General features: G+C 29.9%; 1 pseudogene; it reads right to left on the bottom strand.

Moving 5' to 3' along the window:
* Positions 1–80: 80 nt before the first annotated feature.
* Positions 81–12,866, bottom strand: part of LOC145194147 (uncharacterized) — a 99,778-nt pseudogene continuing 86,992 nt past the window's right edge.

Raw genomic sequence — 12,866 nt, 5'->3', positions numbered from 1 at the left:
GAATAAAACCATAATAAAAAGTTCACAAAAAACATATCAAAACCCTCCAGGAATATATTTCGAGTTTTTTTCTTCATCATCTTTGTATAAGTAACCCTTTTTAATTGTTCTTAGTTGTTTTCTTCTCTTTTTGACATAGTCAGTGGACTTTTGAAGAGACCGCTTTATAGTTTCTTTCTTCTTTTCATTAAGTTTCATAGACGTAACATATCCTGTTAGATGAAATTTATTTAGTACAGAGAGGATTCCATTAGGCCCTTCATTAAATTCAATAACAGATGAATTAACTGCAGACTCTAAGACCACTATACCCACAAAAACATTTTTTGGGCAGCGTCTCCAAATAATCTGGTTGAGTGCCTCGTTGGCGTTTTGGGTCTTACCATGGAGACATTTTTTTAGTAAATCATCTGAAGATAAATCAGTAAAAGTTGGTTTCAAAATGTTAAAGACTGCAACAGAAAGATTCACTTGCTCTACATAAGTATTTACACCGTGAACTCTGTCTAAATGATACTTACACCAAGTCTCTGAATCTCTTGGGCACATATGGTGTCGCTATTCCTTGTCGTCAAAATCTGTGCAATGAAACAAAACGGCCCAAACAGCTTTTTTCATAGCATACAAGTTTTCAAGATTGTTTCTAATGGCTAGGCCATAGAAGTTCTGCATAGAATTGATCACAGATTTAGTTAACTTTCCTCTTCCATGGAGTGGTGTGTTTGTTCCTTTGTAAGTCTTAACAACCTTACGAAGTCTAGTACCCATTCTCTTCTGTACATGGCCAAAACATTCCAATTTTGTGATTTTAACATTTTTAAAGGAGGAAGTTTCACTATCTCCTAAGTATTCATTATAAATCAGGTTATTTTTTTCTATTGAGCGGTTGAATATTTTGACTGCCCCAGCAGATTCCATAGCACCCGAAGAACCAACATGGTTAATAGTGCATTGATGATTTGCAAACCATTCTGCATATTCTGGAGTTGACTTTTTATTTTCCCAAGAGACACAGCCATGGCAAAATTTTGAAAGTACTTCAACATCAATACATTTTTTATCAATGATTGTTGTTACTACTCCATTAAGGGAGGAATATCCTCGGGTTTGCCAAGTTCCATCAACGGTAACACGTTTTTAATTTTGATCTCAATATTTAACAATAAAAAAGATATTTGACTAGTTATTAACCTAAAAATAACTCAAAATGTGGTTGCTATGAGCGTTTCTAAGGATACTTTTTTAAGATACCTAAATATAACAGCTAATATCTTTTTTAATAGAGTTTGTTTACAATCCAATATAATCAGAGACTATTCACAAGTGATGAATAAATAAAATAAGCTTTAAAAAAAAAAAAAAAATTTTTTTTTACAAAAATAAGCTTTTATGAGTGTAGGACCACCTTAACACGATGAATATCTTTATTTTGACTTCCCTCAGTAGTATAAAAACCGCAATTTACACCTAGTTTAGAAAACACAGGGAGTAGTCCTGTGAAAACACAGGAAGTAGTCCAAAATAAACTTGTTTCAGGCATTTTGTCCAAATAATATTATTAAGAGACTCATTAACGCTTTGAGTTTCACCATGTATACACTTTTTCGAAAGTTCATCGCAACCAAGATCTTTATAAGAAAATACTGGTTTAATTATTTCAGAGACAGCTGTGTCAATACTGATATTATCTTTGTAGGTTTTACCAGTAATTTTGTTTTTTTGAAATTTACACCAGGTTTCAGTTTTGCGAGGACAATCTGATGTGATCTTACTGGATCATCGTGCTCACTTGAATGGTGTAAAACTGCAGCAATTGCTTTCTTCATTGCATAAATATTGTTGGTATTTCGCCTAATGGTCATGCCATAATGATTTTGCAAGGTATTCATTACTTTTTCAGTTATCTTTTCTTTCCCACCTCCGATCCCTTTACCATCAGCAAGTTTTTTCCCCTTGTAGTTAGCTTTAATTGTGCGAAGACGTGCCCCAACACGTTATTGAACATGTCCTACACATTCTCCTTTGATAAATTTGTAACCTGGATAGGATCAGATTTTGATATCTCGTCAAAAGATTTGGTATCTCCATCACCTATGTAAAAGGTATATCGTAAGTTATGTAATCGTATGATTGGTGAAACATTCTTTTTAAACCTTCAACTTTCATCGCACCTGCACTGTCAGTATGATTTATTGAACAAATATGCTGAGCCTTCCAACTGATATAATTGACAGTGTCCTTTTTATGCTCCCATTTTTCTTACTGCTTGCATTTCTTTGAAGAAACAAAATTGACTACCGTCTTTCAGGAGCTCTATTTTGATAACAATTTTAGTAATTTCAAAGTACAGCTTATAGCTTTAAATGATATTTAAGGAGAAGTAAAACGTCTTGAGCATTATTTAGCAAAAATTTGAAATTATTTGCTTTTTGGTTTAGGAAATATTGGAGAAAAAGCGTTGCTAAGGTCGTTGCTATGAAGCAAGAACCAAACTGCTCTTTAAAAAAAGGACAAATTTTATTAAAATTAAGAAAATTTTTGACTTTTTGCAAAACGCATATTGAAATAGGGAGATTTAAGAATTCAAAAAATTAGTTTTGGTATTTTTCAAAGTTTTATCAAAAATAGCCGTTTTTTACCCTGGTACCACCTGAAACAAATGTTGTTTTTTGACTTTCAAAGTGTGCTAAAGGGTCATTCTGCATAAGCTTTACTGAAGTGTGTTATATTGCACGATAACTTTCGAACAAACTCGTATAATACCAAATACCATAGTGATAGAAAAAGTTCCCCTTGACGTTAGGTTTTTTCAAAGGTGATTTCGATCAATTTTCAGGTTAGTCAGTGCTTTCGCTCAGATAATAATTTATAGGCAGTAGAAAGTTTTTTAATGCTGCTATTAAATGGAAATATTGGAAAGTTTTAACTTTAAAAACGTTGAGTGACGTGCGCATTTAGGCAAGCATATTTCTCTATCGATCAGTTATTTAGGCAAGCATATTTCTCTATCGATCAGTTATTTAGGCAAGCATATTTCTCTATCGATCAGTTATTTAGGCAAGCATATTTCTCTATCGATCAGTTAATTAGGCAAGCATATTTCTCTATCGATCAGTTATGTAGGCAAGCATATTTCTCTATCGATCAGTTATTTAGGCAAGCATATTTCTCTATCAATCAGTTGATGCACCAAACATAAGTAACAAATAAAAAAAAAAAAAATTATTTGTTAATTTCAGGAAATGGGAAAGTGACCTAGCTTGAAGAATATATGCTAGTCCACATTTTCATCAACAATAATACAATGCATTCCACCCTGCATCTGCATATTCAACGTTTGGTGGATTTGCATTTACAGTTATAAAGATGAATCAGAAAAATCTCTTTAAACTTTAATTTAAGAAAGAGCCGCTAGAAGCAGCTAGAGTTAAAATTGCTTCACTGAAAAATGGATATCAACTTAGTCAAGGGACTAAAATTAAAAAGTATAACAAAACAAGGAGGCATATCACTTCAGATTCAGATCTCTAGTAAAACTGAAGCAATAAACTTTTTGTTTATCAATACCGAAGAGCGGAGTCCCTTTTTATTGGATGATTGGACAGTTTCTCTCCCTTTTTATTGGATGATGGACAGTTTCTCTCCCTTTTATTGGATGATGGACTGTTTCTCTCCCTTTTATTGGATGATGCACATTTCCATTAAGTTTAGTTTTAACTGATATTGACTTGAGAAAACTTTTCGTTAACCAAGATTAATTACGATCAGCTATTCATTTTTTATGTAATTTTTTTGGCAGATTGGACGGGTAGGAGAGGAGAGGGGAAGGAGGGGGACGAAGGAAGCAGGGGGTGGAGTAAGGCATGTTTATCGAGACTCAAAACCTTCTTCACTACCTTCATTTGTATGGTCATTTTATCTTAATACTTGAATTTTGCGGCATGCTTATGAAAAGGTATCCTATTCTGTAATCCTGTTGTTATGTAATCCTGTTGTTATGTAAACCTGTTGTTACTTAAAGTATATCGGTGGAGTTATTTATTAATATTATCAAATTATACTTTTAACGATTTCTTTCTAAATTAAATATAAAGGTTAAACTCCGCACCACAAAAAAAACAACCAAAAAAAACAAAACAAACGAAAAACAAAAAACAAAAAAAAGAAAAACCATTAACTTGGTTTTTTTTTGGACAACGTTCGTTACTCTCTTGCTATATATCATGTTTCCGCCCGGCCCATGGTCTAAAATATTTATTATTTTTGATAAACTTGATGAAGTATATTATCTGTTTAATATCTATTATTTATTATTAACTATATAAAACAATATTAAAAAACAAAAAAACAAGAAACAAAGCATCAAATAATCAAGTGTTGTCTCAAAACACAGACTGCTATCATCAAATACTAAAACGAACTGTTTTTTTTTTCTTCTTTTTTACCTTTTTTCACTTTTTTTTACCTATTTATCTTCATAATTTACGGAAGGAAAACAATTCTTCACAAAAGAATGAGTAAAATATTTTAACTCGATGAATTCACTTATTAACTTAAGAATTAGTTTTGATTAAAAACTGCAAATAAAAAACTTCGCTGAAATATGGAGTATTTATCGATATAAATATGGACTAGTAAGTAATAAATCGAAAGAAGAGTTTAAATGAGTTCATGTTGCCCTAACAACATCAATATCTAAGTAACAAAATCAATATTTAAGAGATTTCTTGTTTGAAGATAAAAAAGTGAAGCTTTCTGAAACACAGTTCGTAACAAATGAAGGATTACCAATCATAGTTTTTGACATAGGTAGAAATAAGATTAAATTTATTTTTTGGGAAACAGAGGTTTAAGTGGTCGAGTCCTTGTTATATAACACTTCAGTATGTAGCTTTGGGAAAATGGAAATGACGGTAAAACAATTATAGTTTTAAGAGCATTTAATTATGACTGATCAAATTTTTTTCTTCACGCAGACGTCTGTTGGACAAAAATACCCCCATCAAAAATTGTATTGGACGCACTTCCCGAGATCAAATTTTGGTAGCATGTTGTAGAAAAACAACATGTTCTCAAAACTATATCTTTTTTGCTGTGAAGAAACCCTGGATAGACGGAGGGTATGATCACAGCATATTTCATGACAAGCAAGTCAGATTTGCTGAAACTTATGTAATCAAATATTACCCAATTGTTTTCTTATCTTTTTATTTTAAATTTTTAGAACTGAGGTTTTTTGTAGGACCTTATTCATTGAAGTTACAGAGACTCAAAACAAAAAGGTTTCAGAAACTAAATTGAACAATGGAATATATGAAGAAACGGTAAACTTTGAAAAAAAAAAATAAAAGGAAAAAATACAAAGAAAATAAAACAGGCAAAAACAGCTTCAAAAAAGTGTTTTCAAAGTTTCCAGGATCGAAAAACTTTAGGATGATAAACAGTTAAGATGTAGATGTTACCGCATGTAGTCAAAAGCTATATTGTGATATATCACGCTGTCTACAAAGAAATATTCTTATGAAGAAGTTTTTATATATTTTTATATAATATTCTACATTAGTGGTCTTCTAAAGATATTTCATAAAAAAATATGATGCATTTTTTACTTTTCAAAATATTAAAACATACCGGCAGATGATTAAGTATTAAACATGATACATACGCGGAATTTGAATAATACCTTGGCTCCCTTTATCTCAAGAATGATCTGAACTTGACAAAAAATAATTAATCTTGTATATCACACTTTGTCAGCAAGAATTCAAAGTTTCTTTTCAGTCTATCAATTTAAATAAAGACGAATATACACTTTTGCTGAACTGCCTTGCATTTTTCTGGAGCTTCGCCAACCAATTTATAACTTTATTCTATATTGTGCGGTCAACAACTGCTCTGAACGATCAATCAAATCGATCAAGCTCGCATCAGTTGTTTGATTCTGTTGATAATGAAGAGTTCAGATATCATGTTAGCAAAACATTACATTATCATTAAGCATAACATAATTAAGTAATAGTGTAACAACAAATTTTAACACCATTTTAATTTCATTTCATGAAATAAATGATACAAAAAATAACTTCACAAAAAATAATTGGTTCACATTCTCTGTTATAAATGGAACAACAAAATAAAAATCTGCAAGAGCAAAAAATAATTTGCAAATATTAAGATTTTTTTATAATTTAACTTTTTATTTATATATATAGTTATACTTCAAAAGAAGTATAACTATATATATAAATAAAAAGTTAAATTATATAAATAAGTATATATAAATAAGTAGTTATTTTTTTCCAATAACGACGAAGCGTTGCATATGGGTTGTTGGAAGTTTTTACTGTTCCTCTAATACTTTTTCTTTTTTGGAATAAAATTTAAGGTTCTTTCATATTTTTTACTGGAAGTTTTTGTTTTTAAAGCAGTTCTTCTTTCCACTCAAGGCATTTTAACACTTATTAAAAATAAACTTTATTTTAAAGTTGCACACGAGTTTCCCACTGCCCACAGTTTTAAAACAGAGACTCTGATCACATGGCATTTTTTAATAACTTTTATTGCATTTTTTTAATAAGACTGTTCCGGATAAAGTAACTACTTCACGCGTTGACAAATTAATAAACAAATTACACCAAGGTAAAGGAAATTAGTTGTCAGCACGAACAAATTTTCATCGTGTTTTCAAGATAAACATTTGAAAATTTGGGAACTTTTTTCGTGTAAACAAAGTCTGTCCAATTATAAAATAGACTTGTAAGAATAATTTTAAAATAACTAAAATAAATGTAGCGAAATATAAAAAGGCTTAAATAAATATTTTTGTCAAAATCTGGCTTCATTCAACTCCGTGGTCCTTCTTGGTCATTCACCAACCTTAATTTTGTGTATTTCTTTAATATTTTTTCCGATATGTCGCCATTTTTTGCCTCGACTACCCTATAAGCTCTATAATACATATTCCACTATGCATTATTTTTTTATAGGTGTATTATCTAATGGGCTTTTTTATAATTCATTTGATAAAGCCAAACCTTTTAAGAAGTTATTCAAATTTATAATTATCTTGTAAAATGCGGTCACATATTTCATGTTTTCGTTTTTCATATTTCATATATTTCATTTGTCATAAAAAGCACATAATAACCCATTTGTCTTTGTCAAATAAAATTTAGTTTATATATAGCTGCTAAATCACGTTATAATAATTTGAATACTTAGTTATTCTTGCGGTTTGCCATAAATTGGCTTTGCTAAATTCTTTAAAACTGTGACAAATTAATTTTTTTCTTTATTGTATGTACATTAATTTTATGTATATGTTATTTAACCTTTACTGTATATATTTCTGTTGTTAAACATAAAAATAGAAAACTCTATAATATTCTTAAACTGGAAGTCTAGAGCAATATGATAGATGGAGTTGTTCCTTGGACATGAAACCATTGTGCTCTTGGTAGCTGAAAAACTAGTTGATATTTTGTATTATTTATTATATCTCTAGTTGTAGATGTACTATAGCAATTAAGTAAATGATCTCAATTTCTATATCACCATCAGTGTTATTTCTTAAAATATTGGGAATGTCAATCTATATTTAAGCTTAAAACTTGGTTCTATTGCTGTTATCTTGAATAACTAAAAGGAAGTTGATGTGACTGGATAGACGAAACCAAAATTTTTCGACGAAGCCAACAGACTTTAATATAATTTAATTTCTATTTTTCAAAACCAAAGATTTGAAACACTACGCAACGAGCATGGTTTGCAAAAAAATAATGTTGTTGCACGTCCATCTCTTATAGGCAGATAGCCCTACCCAAGAATGAATGACTCATTCCTCTTCATGCTGTGTGACTGAATGAGATATTAAATACACAATAGTTAGGTGGTTAATGCACAAAAACACTTTTTCCAAGTTAATATATTGATTGTTAGTTACCTTTCAGCCACTTAATGTTTTTTAAAGAACTTTCAAAAAGAGCGGAAATTTTATTTTTGCAGAAAAAAGTTAACACAGACACCAACATCCAGTAAAAAATTGGATAGTTTTAACAGTAACTTGTCTGTAATTACTTAGTTAAAATTTGGGGTCTTTCTCTGGGTGCATTTTATATATGATTTACTCCAACCCGTGGCTCACTCCCACCTATCCTCCACTAAAGATTATATTTCAAGAAGTTGTTTCACTAACTTCATTTAAAGGTTATAAAAAAGATTTAGAATCACGAAGATAAATATTGAAGTAAAAAAGTCCTAGAGAATTAAAAAGAAAGAAAACTCCAAGAAGAAAGTGTGTCTAATAAGTATATATATATATATATATATACATACATATATATATATATATATATATATATATATATATATATATATATATATATATATATATATATATATATATATATATATATATATATATTTAGAATATATACTTGTAAACATATACTTTCTAAAAAGATATATTGCCTTAATTGAATGAAAAAAATTTAATGACTGAATTAAGTTAATAGTATTTTTTAAACTACAAATTACTACTAGTTTAGAATTGTTCAGAGAGTAAATAAATAAATATGAGCGTTTATTTCAATAAATATTCACTACGTTACAATAACGAAAAAAATTATCTATCAATTTTTTGATATTTCTTCATTAATTTTAGGATGCAAAGTTTGAATATGGCATTGTTTTTTTTTTTTGCACCACCTACTTAATCCTAAAACCAAAAATCAATTAAGCATAAAATTAATAATACTCGTAATGCACGAGATACACCTTTAGTGAATATATAACGTTTACTAGTTCAAAAATATGATGTATGTTAAAAATTATCGCATTAAATCACATTAGGGGAGAACCTTAATGAATAGGACAATTATTGAATGGGACAAACTCAGATTCTTATACAAGCATCATATTCAAATTCCTGTAACAAAGAGTGATAGAAACAAGAGCTCAACTGACCGATTCATCCAGCCTATTGCTCTATGATCGTAATGACAATAGATGTTGTTGTGTTTTCAAATGTAAAAAGTAATTTTTGAAAATGTTTTTTTTTTCTGATTTTGCAGCACTTTTTAAGTTATGGAAAATAAAATTCCATGCTTAAATAGTTAGCAGTCTCTAATACTACAGTAAGTAAATCATTCAAGCTTAATTAATGGTGTTTTTGGTGTGACTTATCATTTTTGGATAAAGTGATGAGCATATTGAATGGGACAAAGTACTACCTATTGAATGAATTTAATAAAGTATTATTTACAGCTCAGCAGAGGGATGCTGCTGTGCCTTACTTTTATTCTCATGGGTAATGGGTATTATTTACACACTTTTTTACTGCAATATTTTACTTAAATAAAAATAACTAAATATAATATTCTAAAATGAGAAAGTTTTTGGTTTAAAGTGTTTGGTTTATGTATCTACATATTTAACTACATTTACAATTAATAAACTAATTTGAAAAGTAATTGAATTAAATACGTTTATTTTTAATTCTTTTATGTTTGTCCCATTCAATGAGACATACTTAGTGAATGGGACAAAGGTCATGCTCCAATAAAACTCTCTTTTTACCAATAGCCAATTGCAAATCCAATTTTTTTGTTTTAATACATCATTAAGCAAGAGTCGGTGGTTATCAAACATACTTTAATACATATATTAAACAATTTTATCTACGTTTAAAAAGCATTTTGTAAAAACTGTCCCATTCATTGAGGTTTTCCCCTACATACACATGTAACATAGTGTTACATTATTTTGTGATGTAATTTAGTCTCTGACAATCTAATAAAATACTAGAAGTGAACAATAAAATGCGGTTTTCTTTTATAAAGTTACTCTTCATCGCGTATTAAACACAAGATTTAGTCGCCTATCATCGCTGCATCCCAAATACTCTAATATCTTTTCTAATTTGCAAGCATATCCTGATGAAAACATTCTCCGTGCTCTTCATTTACATCGCCCTAATTTAACCTAAGTTTTTCACTAGCTTTTCGTAGCTATTACTTTTGGAAACATCTGTCGGATTTGCTGAAATGCTGCACTAGCTGGGTTTTACGCTTAATGTATTGCTCAACAAAACCTAGATTGATGTAACGAATTGGTAGTAAGATCTTCTCAACAGGTATCAGGGATTGATTTATAAGATTGTGCGAATCGGGCTGTAAATATTCTCTCACTGTCCACTGTCTTCTTTGAAGCTACAACTTCACGTTCTTAAAGTCTTTCTTTAGATGAACGGAATGAGCTACTGGAGTTAAAGGATATTGATTTTGGTTTTGGAGCAAAACTGTCTTCAGACTTCTTTTTGAATTTTCATTAAATAACCTCCACTTTTCAGGATTGTGAGCATAGCAAAAGTCATCGAAAAAACCACGGAGGTCATGACAAAAGCACAGTAGTTCTGATACTACATAAAACCATACAAATGTTTTGTTTCATTTTCGGTATTTCGTGGTTCTGCAGCTTGGATCTAATAAATTTTTATTCTTTCAAAAGTAACGTCAGAAGTTCTGCATTTGATTTAGTGAGACTTATATCTCTTACTAAGTCGTTAAGCTCTTGTTGGTTACAAAAATGAGATGAATCATTCGATTCCCCGAAATCACAGTCATCACTGAGTTCATCCGGTGTGTCCTTCAAAATGATATTCAGTCGCTTTTTCAGATTGAGGTGGAGTAGGAACAGACAATTCATCACTGAACGGAACTGCTCCAATAGAAGATAGTATGCTTGGATAAACTACAGCTTATCCAAGAATACTATCCTCTAATGAAAACTTCAATGAGAAAAATGATCCATCAATTTGAGTTCATATGATATTGACAGGTTTGAGTTTCAAAATCACTTTTAGTAGTTTAGTTTTAAATTTTTCAATAATATCATCATAAGGTAAGTATGGGTATTAAGGCCCACCTAACAGACTTTTGGTCATTTAGGCTTTAAAAATTAAGTTTAAAAAAATATTTTCGATTGCTGCTTAAGATTAATCATTCCTTGATGTAAAAATCTTATCTGCATATTGAGGAAACAATTATAACAAAAGTTATTCATGTTTTTGTAGCATACCTTAATTGGGCCTTATTACCCCCTTATGGGGGTAATAAGGCCCATGTAAAAAATACAAAAAATAAATAAAGAAAAACCAGAAAAAAGTTTGGAAACATTCTTTTAATGCATAGTTTATCTCACATTTATAAAATAATAAGTAATCTTGCATATTTATATACTTTAAAAGAATCAATTTTTTATACAACAGTGAATAACAACAGAAAATTAAAAAATTCAATAAAGAAATGTTACAAAGAAAAACATTATTCTTCGCAGAATGGACATACTAATTCTTCCTCATCTTTAGAATCATACCCCATGCACGCCTCGTGGTACCATACTTTACATTTACAACATTGTCGCATACTTTCTACAGACTTTTGCTGGCATAACAAACAAAACCAATCATTCACATCCACACTTACAGACTTACTTTTCTTTGCACTTGGTTTTCCTTTGCCTTTATTCTTTTTATTAACAGCCTTAGAAGTGGAAGTAAAAAATAAGTTTTTTCAAAAGTAGTAAAAGTATAAAATCTATAAATTCCAGAACAACAACGTTTTTGTAACTAATATTTAACAATTTTATTTATTTACACTAAAGTTTGTTGTTTATTGTTTGTATAAATTACTTTTCTTAACTATTTCTTTTATTTACGCTAAACTTAAGTCAGTTTCAAGTTGTTTGTTTTAATTACTTTTCTTAATAAATTCTTTTGTAACGCTAAACGAAAGTTTAGCGCATTTCTTTTATTATTACCGCTGACCTCGTGTTTGGGCCTTATTACCCGCTTTGAACCTGTTACGTTTATCGATAATGCATCCTTTTGTTTCAACACTTGCATAAATATTACATGATGAGTAATGATAACGAATAAGTACTTAATGCAAATAAATGCAATTGAAAAAAATAGAAGCTTTATAAAATATTTTAAAATGTAAAAACACGTATCTTAAAAATTAGACTTAAGCAATTTTTGACGAAACTAACAAAGTAATCTTGCTTTGTCGAACGCGCGGTAAAGAAATGCTGATTTTTTTTTGCTGCCAGTGATAAAACCAAATAACTCTAATATTTTAATGTCAAAAAAAAGTTTCACAATTTATTTTTTCCCTAACTTTGGATTAGTGGGCCTTATTACCAGCCGGGCCTTAATACCCATACTTACCTTATTTTGAAATATCAACCGTCCAGAAATTACCGTGCAGAAATAACTGTCTAAATGATGGTTTATTGGTTCACTCCATATTCTTGGAATCGCAAAGGGCATTGGCTTTTTAATTCCGCATAACCATCCTTCGAGATTTAATCTGCAGCTTCCACAACTGTAATGTGGTGCCCACGATTTGTCCTGGTCTCCAATAGCTACGCCAAAGAATATATGATATGCAGTAAAGAATTTTGTTCCACTGATGATCTTATATTTAGTTTGTGTTGGACTAATATAGTAACCAAAAACAATAGAATGAGTCAGATAAAACTTATATGATCTACTAAGCATATTCTACTACACTTCGAATAATTATTTTATTAAGTTTAGCTGAAAGTTAAAACACAAGAAAAGTTAAAATCAGCGTATATAAAATGTTATAAATACACTGCAAATATACGAAAACTTCTAATACACTTTAAGCTTTTTATCAGGAAATCTAGATGATAGAGTAAAACCAATGGCACCACTAAAATCAGCACACCAAAGTGATGTAAGAAACATTAACATAAACAAAAATGTTGTAACTGCGTATAAAACAGTCAAAAAACTGGTGTAATTATATGGTACTTTAAACAAGTTTTAAAAAGTTTTAGCG

This window comes from Hydra viridissima, unplaced genomic scaffold (genome assembly GCF_058129835.1).
Source record: "Hydra viridissima isolate aposymbiotic clone 2 unplaced genomic scaffold, HvirCarnegie_v1 scaffold_3, whole genome shotgun sequence".
NCBI classification, from domain to species: Eukaryota; Metazoa; Cnidaria; class Hydrozoa; order Anthoathecata; family Hydridae; genus Hydra; species Hydra viridissima.
The sequence above is the reverse complement of the archived record's forward strand: the minus strand, read 5'-3'. Positions and strand labels throughout refer to the sequence as shown.